The sequence below is a fragment of the Nilaparvata lugens genome, chromosome 11 (assembly GCF_014356525.2).
Source record: "Nilaparvata lugens isolate BPH chromosome 11, ASM1435652v1, whole genome shotgun sequence".
Taxonomy (NCBI): domain Eukaryota; kingdom Metazoa; phylum Arthropoda; class Insecta; order Hemiptera; family Delphacidae; genus Nilaparvata; species Nilaparvata lugens.
Genome location: NC_052514.1, coordinates 36575221 through 36584955, shown reverse-complemented (window position 1 = coordinate 36584955; position 9735 = coordinate 36575221). Strand labels below are relative to the sequence as shown.

Sequence of the window (9735 nt, the reverse complement as noted above, 5' to 3'; positions counted from 1 at the left end):
TATCAATAATCTGTGTTTTTTTGACGATTTCTTACTCTTTTTCATTCAATATGAATAATTACCACAATATAAACTTCTCAACTACACAAAAAGTAATTTAGAAGCTTTTAAATTTATAAGATGATGCTGTACAATATTAAGACTTATAACAACTATACCGTACTCAAAATGTCCATGTTATAATACATTTATCTACTCTTTAATATAATTTACAAACTTTTCAAAGTCTACTATCAGTGTATTTTCAGGTCAATTATGTTGAATCATTCCTACTAGTTTTTCCATGTTTCTGCACCAAAATATTGTAAAATTTGAAATAAAGATTTAATTGATATAAATTTTGATTATTTTTTAAATAAGTGGAGGAGAGATTTTATGTTTCAGTGAATAACTCACCCTGTATTGTAGCGAAACGACTCATAGCAGGACACTTGTTAGGTCAACCTCTATCCATAGCCAGAATATCAACCAAATCTGGGAGATTTGCATTTTTCATGAAATCCATGATCATGGACATCATGTCCAAACATCCAATGATCCAAACATCATGGATGTTTGCAAAAATAGTCGAAAATAAAAATCGCTGAAACCTCAGGAATGATAGTACTTGACGAGAGGAACAATAATATGTCATCACATTGGCGACATTCACTCGTATTCTTCAGTTATAAGCATTTGAAGATGAGTGATTTTTCTGCTCTCAGAGTGGAGGAAATATTTTATGTTTCAGTGATTAACTCACTCTGTATTGTAGCGAAACGACTCATATTATAGCAGACACTTGTCAAGTCAACCTCTATCCCTAGCCCAAATGTCATCCAAATCTGGAAGATTTGCATTTTTCATTAAATCCATGAATAAAAAATTATCAGAAATTAAAATAGCGCAAACTCTCATGAATGATAGTTGACCGAGCAAAGTGAGGTCTAAGATTCAAGTCGAACCAATCTTGCTTTGAATCTACTCCTCGTCCTTCAAGAAAGTGGAATTTATTGATAAGATCTGATACACAAAATAATTGGAAATAATCTTTCTTATTATCCAGTGAGGATTAGTATGAATAACACTAAGGGCAGTTCGCACAGTGAAAGCTTAAACTGAATTCAATCAGCTGTTGGCTTAAACTCAAAATGAATCACATTATTGACCGAGCGAAGTGAGGTCTAAGATTCAAGTCGACGGTTTGGCATTTCTCTTAATGTTTAAATGTTTGAATGTTTATATGTTGCGCATTTACGGCGAAACGCGGTAATAGATTTTCATGAAATTTGACAGCTATGTTCCTTTTTTAATTGCGCGTCGACGTATATACAAGGTTTTTGGAAATTTTGCATTTCAAGGATGATGTAAAAGGAAAAAGGAGTCTCCTTCATACGCCAATATTAGAGTAAAAATCAGACTATACAATTATTCATCATACATCAGCTGACAAGTGATTACACAGATGTGTGGAGAAGCCAGTCTATTGCTGTATATTATTCATAAGGTCAATAGTTCTGTTTTATTCAGATACTTGTGGATGAGAATACTGCGTGAGGTCTACTGTTCACAGAACTACTAGTACTAGATCAAAGGGACAATATATTGTCATCACATTGACGAAATTCACTCATATTTGAGTTTTAAGCATTTGAGGATGAGTAAGTAATTTCTGTGATCTGTGGATAAATTTGAAAATTTTATGTTTGAAGCTGCATAACTCACTCTGTATAGTGGCTGGGGGTGCCAAATTCGGCTCCGACATTTCTCAGGTAAAACATTATCTATGGTGCAAATTTCAGCCAAATCTACGATACTTTTTGTTTCAGTGTGTTTCACGATTGCTAGTCCATGTTTATTCTTAATTATTTTGTGAAAAATAAAAATCGCTCAAACTTCGTGATCTTATGCTTTGATGAGGAATCTGGAATCACATTGCTAAATCCTTACCGTTAAGGAGATATGACCATTTAAAAATTAGAGTTTTATGTTCACAGTTTCATAACGCATCTTGTCTAGTAGCTGGAGGAGCCGAATTTAGCTATGACATTTCTCAGTCAAGCTTCATCTATGGTGCAATTTCAGCCAAATCTGAATACTTTTTGTTTGTGTGTTTCATGGTTATCTCATTTTTTGGAAAAATAAAAATCGCTTAAACTTTGTGATCTTATGATCTTTATGATCATAATGCCTTTATGATCTTTGATGCAAGAAACACGAATCTGGAATAATATTTGCAAAATTAATTACCGTTTTGGAGATAATATCCATTTTGAAAAATTAAAATTTTTATGTTTGCAGCTTCATAACACATTCTGTATAGTAGGCTGGAGGTGCCAAATTTAACTCTTGACATTCATTTTCAGGTCTAACTTCATCTATGGTGCAAATTTCAGCCAATTCAAAGATACTTTTTATTTCAGTGTGTTTTATGATGGTTGTCCATGGTTATTCACATACTTGTGGATGAGAATACTGCGTGAGGTCTACTGTTCACAGAACTACTAGTACTAGATCAAAGGGACAATATATTGTCATCACATTGACGAAATTCACTCATATTTGAGTTTTAAGCATTTGAGGATGAGTAAGTAATTCTGTGATCTGTGGATAAATTTGAAATTTTATGTTTGAAGCTGCATAACTCACTCTGTATAGTGGCTGGGGGTGCCAAATTCGGCTCCGACATTTCTCAGGTAAAACATTATCTATGGTGCAAATTTCAGCCAAATCTACGATACTTTTTTTTTCAGTGTGTTTCACGATTGCTAGTCCATGTTTATTCTTAATTATTTTGTGAAAAATAAAAATCGCTCAAACTTCATCGTCATTGATGCGAGAAACACGAATCTGGAATCATATTTTTGCAAAATTCCTTACCGTTCAAGATATGACCATTTGAAAAATTTAAATTTTATGTTTGCAGCGTCATAACTCACTCTGTATAGTAGCTGAAGGTGCCAAATTTAGCTCTGACTTTTCTCAGGTCAAGCTTTATCTATGGTGCGAATTCAGCCAAATCTGAGATACTTTTTGTTTCAGTGTGTTTCACGATGGTTATAGTCCATGGTTATTCTCAAATATTTGTGAAGGAAAAAATCGCTCAAACTTCGTGATCTTATGATCTTTGATGCGAGAAACAAGAATCTGGAATCATATTAGCAAAATTCCTTACTGCTCAGGAGATATGACCATTTGTAAAATTGAAAATTTTATGTTTGCAGCTTCATAACTCATCCTGTATAGTAGCTGGAGGTGCCAAATTTACCTCTGACATTTTCTCAGGTCAAGCTTTATCTATGGTGCAAATTTCAGCCAATTCTGAGATACTTTTTATTTCAGTGTGTTTTATGATGGTTAGTCCATGGTTATTCACAATTTTTTGTGAAAAATAAAAATTGCTCAAACTTTGTGATCTTATGTTTGATGCGAGAAACACGAATCTGGAATCCGCTAAGCATAAGAAATTTGAATTTCCCGCTCAAATAGTATAAATCATGAGAAATTAGAATTTCCCGCTAATCATGAGAAATTTGAATTTCCCGCTAATCATGAGAAATTTGAATTCCCCACTAATCATGAGAAATTTGAATTTCCCGCTCAAATAGTATAAATCATGTGAAATTTGAATTTCCCGCTAAAATAGTATAAATCATGAGAAATTTGAATTTCCTCCAAATCATAAGAAATTTGAATTTCCCGCTCAAATAGTAGCTCATTTGCATATTAGAAATGACCAAATTTCTACCAGGGCATCAGAAACATGCAAGAGGTACACAAACTAGATCAGTGTTGCGGGTTGCCTATGCTTGCATTGGAAGGCATTAAAAACCCCGTTCTGACTCCCTGGTACAGAATTAAAACCAACTAAAATACTACCAGGGCAACAGAAACATGCAAGAGGTACTGACTGATTTGAGCGGGAAATTCAAATTTCTCAGGATTTTTGTGACTACTGAGCTCATTTGTATTGGATGAGAATTAGAACAGCACAGCAAGAAAAAACAACAAGTAACAGATTCATTTTTCATAAATCCAAAAATTAATTAAAATCACTAAAACTCTCAGCAATGATATAATATTTGACAAGAGAAACAATATAAAGTCATCACATTGGCGAAATTCCTTACTGTTCATTAGATATGGCCGTTTGAAAATTTGCAAATTTCACGTTTGAAGCCGTATAACTCATCCTGTATAGTAGCTGGGAATGCCAAATTTGGCTCCAATATTTCTCAGTTAAAGCTTCATTTATGGTGCAAATTTAAGCCGAATCCGAGATACTTCTTTCTCTCACTGTTTGCACAATGGTTGTTTGTCCATGGATTATGTCATTGATTTGTAAAAAATAAAAATCGCTCGAAAGTCGTGATCTTATGGTCTTTGATGAGGAATCTGGAATCACATTTGCCAAATTCCTTACCGTTCAGGAGATATGACCAATTAAAAAATTAAAGTTTTATGTTTACAGTTTCATAACGCATCTTGTATAGTAGCTGGAGGTGCCGAATTTAGCTCTGACATTTTCTCAGGTCAAGCTTCATCTATGGGCAAATTTCAGCCAAATCTGAGATACTTTTTGTTTGTGTGTTTCATGGTTATTTTCAATTTTTTGGAAAAATAAAAATCGCTTTAACTTTGTGATCTTATATGATCTTTGATGCAAGAAACACGAATCTGGAATAATATTTGCAAATTCCTTACCGTTTTGGAGATATATCCATTTGAAAAATTAAAAATTTTATGTTTGCAGCTTCATAACACATTCTGTATAGTAGCTGGAGGTGCCAAATTTAACTCTTGACATTCATTTTTCAGGTCTAACTTCATCTATGGTGCAAATTTCAGCCAAATCTGAGATACTTTTTGTTTCAGTGTGTTCCACGATGGTTATTAGTCAGTCCATGGTTATTCTCAATTTTTTTGAAAAATAAAAATTGCTCAAACTTCGTGATCTTATGTTCTTTGATGCGAGAAACACTAATCTGGAATCCGCTCAGCATAAGAAATTTGAATTTCCCGCTCAAATAGTATAAACATGAGAAATTAGAATTTCCCGCTAATCATGAGAAATTTGAATTTCCCGCTAATCATGAGAAATTTGAATTCCCCACTAATCATGAGAAATTTGAATTTCCCGCTCAAATAGTATAAATCATGTGAAATTTGAATTTCCCGCTAAAATAGTATAAATCATGAGAAATTTGAATTTCCTCCCAATTTCATAAGAAATTTGAATTTCCCGCTCAAATAGTAGCTCATTTGCATATTAGAAATGACCAAATTTCTACCAGGGCATCAGAAACATGCAAGAGGTACACAAACTAGATCAGTGTTGCGGGTTGCCTATGCTTGCATTGGAAGGCATTAAAAAAAACCCTGTTCTGACTCCCTGGTACAGAATTAAAACCAACTAAAATACTACCAGGGCAACAGAAACATGCAAGAGGTACTGACTGATTTGAGCGGGAAATTCAAATTTCTCAGGATTTTTGTGACTACTGAGCTCATTTGTATTGGATGAGAATTAGAACAGCACAGCAAGAAAAACAACAAGTAACAGATTCATTTTTCATAAATCCAAAAATTAATTAAAATCACTAAAACTCTCAGCAATGATATAATATTTGACAAGAGAAACAATATAAAGTCATCACATTGGCGAAATTCCTTACTGTTCATTAGATATGGCCGTTTGAAAATTTGCAAATTTCACGTTTGAAGCCGTATAACTCATCCTGTATAGTAGCTGGGAATGCCAAATTTGGCTCCAATATTTCTCAGTTAAAGCTTCATTTATGTGCAAATTTAAGCCGAATCCGAGATACTTCTTTCTCTCACTGTTTGCACAATGTTGTTTGTCCATGGATTATGTCATTGATTTGTAAAAAATAAAAATCGCTCGAAAGTCGTGATCTTATGGTCTTTGATGAGGAATCTGGAATCACATTTGCCAAATTCCTTACCGTTCAGGAGATATGACCAATTAAAAAATTAAAAGTTTTATGTTTACAGTTTCATAACGCATCTTGTATAGTAGCTGGAGGTGCCGAATTTAGCTCTGACATTTCTCAGGTCAAGCTTCATCTATGGTGCAAATTTCAGCCAAATCTGAGATACTTTTTGTTTGTGTGTTTCATGTTATTTTCAATTTTTTGGAAAAATAAAAATCGCTTTAACTTTGTGATCTTATATGATCTTTGATGCAAGAAACACGAATCTGGAATAATATTTGCAAAATTCCTTACCGTTTTGGAGATATATCCATTTGAAAAATTAAAAATTTTATGTTTGCAGCTTCATAACACATTCTGTATAGTAGCTGGAGGTGCCAAATTTAACTCTTGACATTCATTTTTCAGGTCTAACTTCATCTATGGTGCAAATTTCAGCCAAATCTGAGATACTTTTTGTTTCAGTGTGTTCCACGATGGTTAGTCCATGGGTATTCTCATTTATTAGTGAAGAATAAAAATTGCTCAAACTTTGTGATCTTATATGATCTTTGATGAGAGAAACACGAATCTGGAATAATATTTGCACAATTCCTTACCGTTCAGTAGATATGTCCATTAGAAAAATTGAAAATGTTATGTTTGCAGCTTCATAACTCTTTCTGTTCCGTATAGTAGCTGGAGGTGCCAAATTACCTCTGACATTTCTCAGGTCAAGCTTTATCTATGGTGCAAATTTCAGCCAATTCTGAGATAATTTTTATTTCAGTGTGTTTTATGATGATGGTTAGTCCATGGATATTCACAATTTTTTGTGAAAAATAAAAATTGCTCAAACTTTGATGCGAGAAACACGAATCTGGAATCCGCTAAGCATAAGAAATTTGAATTTCCCGCTCAAATAGTATAAATCATGAGAAATTAGAATTTCCCGCTAATCATGAGAAATTTGAATTTCCCGCTAATCATGAGAAATTTGAATTTCCCGCTCATCATGTGAAATTTGAATTTCCCGCTCAAATAGCTCATTTGCATATTAGAAATGACCAAATTATTTCTACCAGGGCATCAGAAACATGCAAGAGGTACACAAACTAGGTCAGTGTTGTGGGTTGCCTATGCTTGCATTGGAAGGCAAACCTTGTTCTGACTCCCTGGTACAGAATTAAAACCAACTGAAATACTACCAGGGCAACAGAAACATGCAAGAGGTACTGACTGGTTTGAGCGGGAAATTCAAATTTCTCAGGATTTTTGTGAATACTGAGCTCATTTGTATTGGATGAGAATTAGAACAGCACAGCAGGAAAAAACAACAGGTAACGGATTCATTTTTCATGAATCCAAAAATTAATTAAAATCACTAAAACTCTCAGCAATGATATAATATTTGACAAGAGAAACAATTATAAAGTCATCACATTGGCGAAATTCCTTACTGTTCATTAGATATGGCTGTTTGAAAATTTGCAAATTTCATGTTTGAAGCCGCATAACTCATCCTGTATAGTAGCTGGGAATGCCAAATTTGGCTCCGATATTTCTCAGTTAAAGCTTCATTTATGGTGCAAATTTCAGCCGAATCCGAGATACTCTCACTGTTTGCACGATGGTTGTTTGTCATTGATTTGTAAAAAATAAAAATCGCTCAAACTTCGTGATCTTATGGTCTTTGATGCGATAAACACGAATCTGGAATCATATTTGCAAAATTCCTTACCGTTCAGGAGATATGACCATTTGAAAATTTCATGTTTGCAGCTATATAACTGTATAAGCTGGGGGTGCCAAATTTAGCTCTAACATTTCTCAAGTCAACTTTATCTATGATGCAATTTCAGCCGAATGTGAGATGTGAGATACTTTTTGTTTCAGTGTGTTTCATGGTTTTTTCAATTTTTTGTGAAAAATAAAAATTGCTCAAACTTTGTTATCTTATGGTTTTGATGCGAGGAACTCGAATCTAGAATAAGATTTTCAAAAATTTCTTACCGTTCAGGAGATATGACCATTTGAAGATTTGGAAATTTTATGTTTGCAGCTTCATAACTCAACCTGTATATAAGTCAAAGATGGCTCCGACATTTCTCAAGTCAAGCTTTATCTATGGTGCAAATCTGAGATAGCCTACTCTTTGTTTCAGTGTGTTTCACGATGATGATGAACAAAACCGTCCATGGGTTTTGTAATTTTTTTGTGAAAAATAAAAATCACTCAAACTTTGTGTTCTTATGGTTTTTTATGCAAGGATCACGAATGTGGAATCATATTTGCAAAATTCCTTACCGTTCAGGATATATTATCACCATTTGAATATTTGAAAATTTTATGATTGCAGCTTCATAACTCGCCCTGTAGTAGGCCTATAGTATAGCTGAAGGTGCCAAATTTGTCTTTGACATTTTTCAGGTCAAGCTTTATCTATGGTGCAAATTTCAGCCAAATATGATATACTTTTTGTTTCAGTGTGTTTCACGATGGTTAGGCTATTCTCAATTTTTTGGGAAAAATAAAAATCGCTTAAACTTTGTAATCTTATATATGATCTTTGATGCAAGAAACACGAATCTGGAATAATATTTGCAAAATTCATTACCGTTTAGGAAGAATGTACATTTGAAAAATTAAAAATTTTATGTTTGCAGCTTCATAACACATTCTGTATAGTAGCTGGAGGTGCCAAATTTAACTCTTGACATTTTTCAGGTCTATCTTCATCTATGGTGCAAATTTCAGCCAAAATCTGAGATACTTTTTGTTTCAGATGATTGTTAGTCCATGGGTATTCTCAATTATTTGTGAAGAATAAAAATTGCTCAAACTTTGTGATCTTATATGATCTTTGATGCGAGAAACACGAATCTGGAATAATATTTGCAAAATTCCTTATTGTTCAGTAGATATGTCCATTAGAAAAATTGAAAATGTTATGTTTGCAGCTTCATAACTCTTTCTGTTCCGTATAGTAGCTGGATGTGCCAAATTTAACTCTGACATTTTTCAGGTCAAGCTCTATCTATGGTCCAAATTTCAGCCAAATCTAAGATACTTTTTGTTTCAGTGTGTTTCACGATGAAAATTTTATGGGAAATTTATTTTGGGAAAAATAAAAATCGCTCAAAATGTGTGATGTTATATGATCTTTGATGCGAGAATCACGAATCTGGAATCATATTTGCAAAATTCCTTACCGTTCAGGAGATATGACCATTTGAAAATTCGCAAATTTTATGTTTGCAGCTTCATAACGCATCCTGTATAGTAGCTGGGAGTGCCAAATTTGGCTATGACATTTCTCAGGTCAAGCTCTATCTATGGTGCAAATTTCAGCCATATCTACGATACTTTTTGTTTTACTCAAAATATTTTAATGGACTATCTATCATATATCATTAATATTTTTAAGATCTGGGAACGGATGATCAGATTCGGTTGAATTTGGTACCAAATGAAAGATCTTGAAGAGACAAACTCAGGCATATGATAAAATTAAAAACACTCATGAATTCAGGAGATATGGATTAATTATTATGGATTTTTGCAAAAATGGTCAAGAATTAAAAATCGCTCAAACCCTCAGGAATGATAGTACTTGACGAGAGGAACAATAATATGTCATCACATTGGCCAAATTCACTCCTATTCTTCAGTTATAAGCATTAATTTGAAGATGAGTGATTTTTTCTGATCTGAGAGTGGAGGAAACATTTTATATTTCAGTGAATAACTCACCCTGTATTGTAGCGAAACGTTTCATACTTTCAATCGACCCAATATTTAGAAATAAATGGGTTAGTTATCA

General features: G+C 33.5%; 1 protein-coding gene across 1 annotated transcript in view; it reads right to left on the bottom strand.

The window, feature by feature from the left end:
• The window catches only part of LOC111051876 (midasin-like), a 629562-nt gene that overhangs the window by 501534 nt on the left and 118293 nt on the right, over positions 1-9735 (bottom strand). The gene's annotated exons all lie outside the window — the stretch shown is intronic.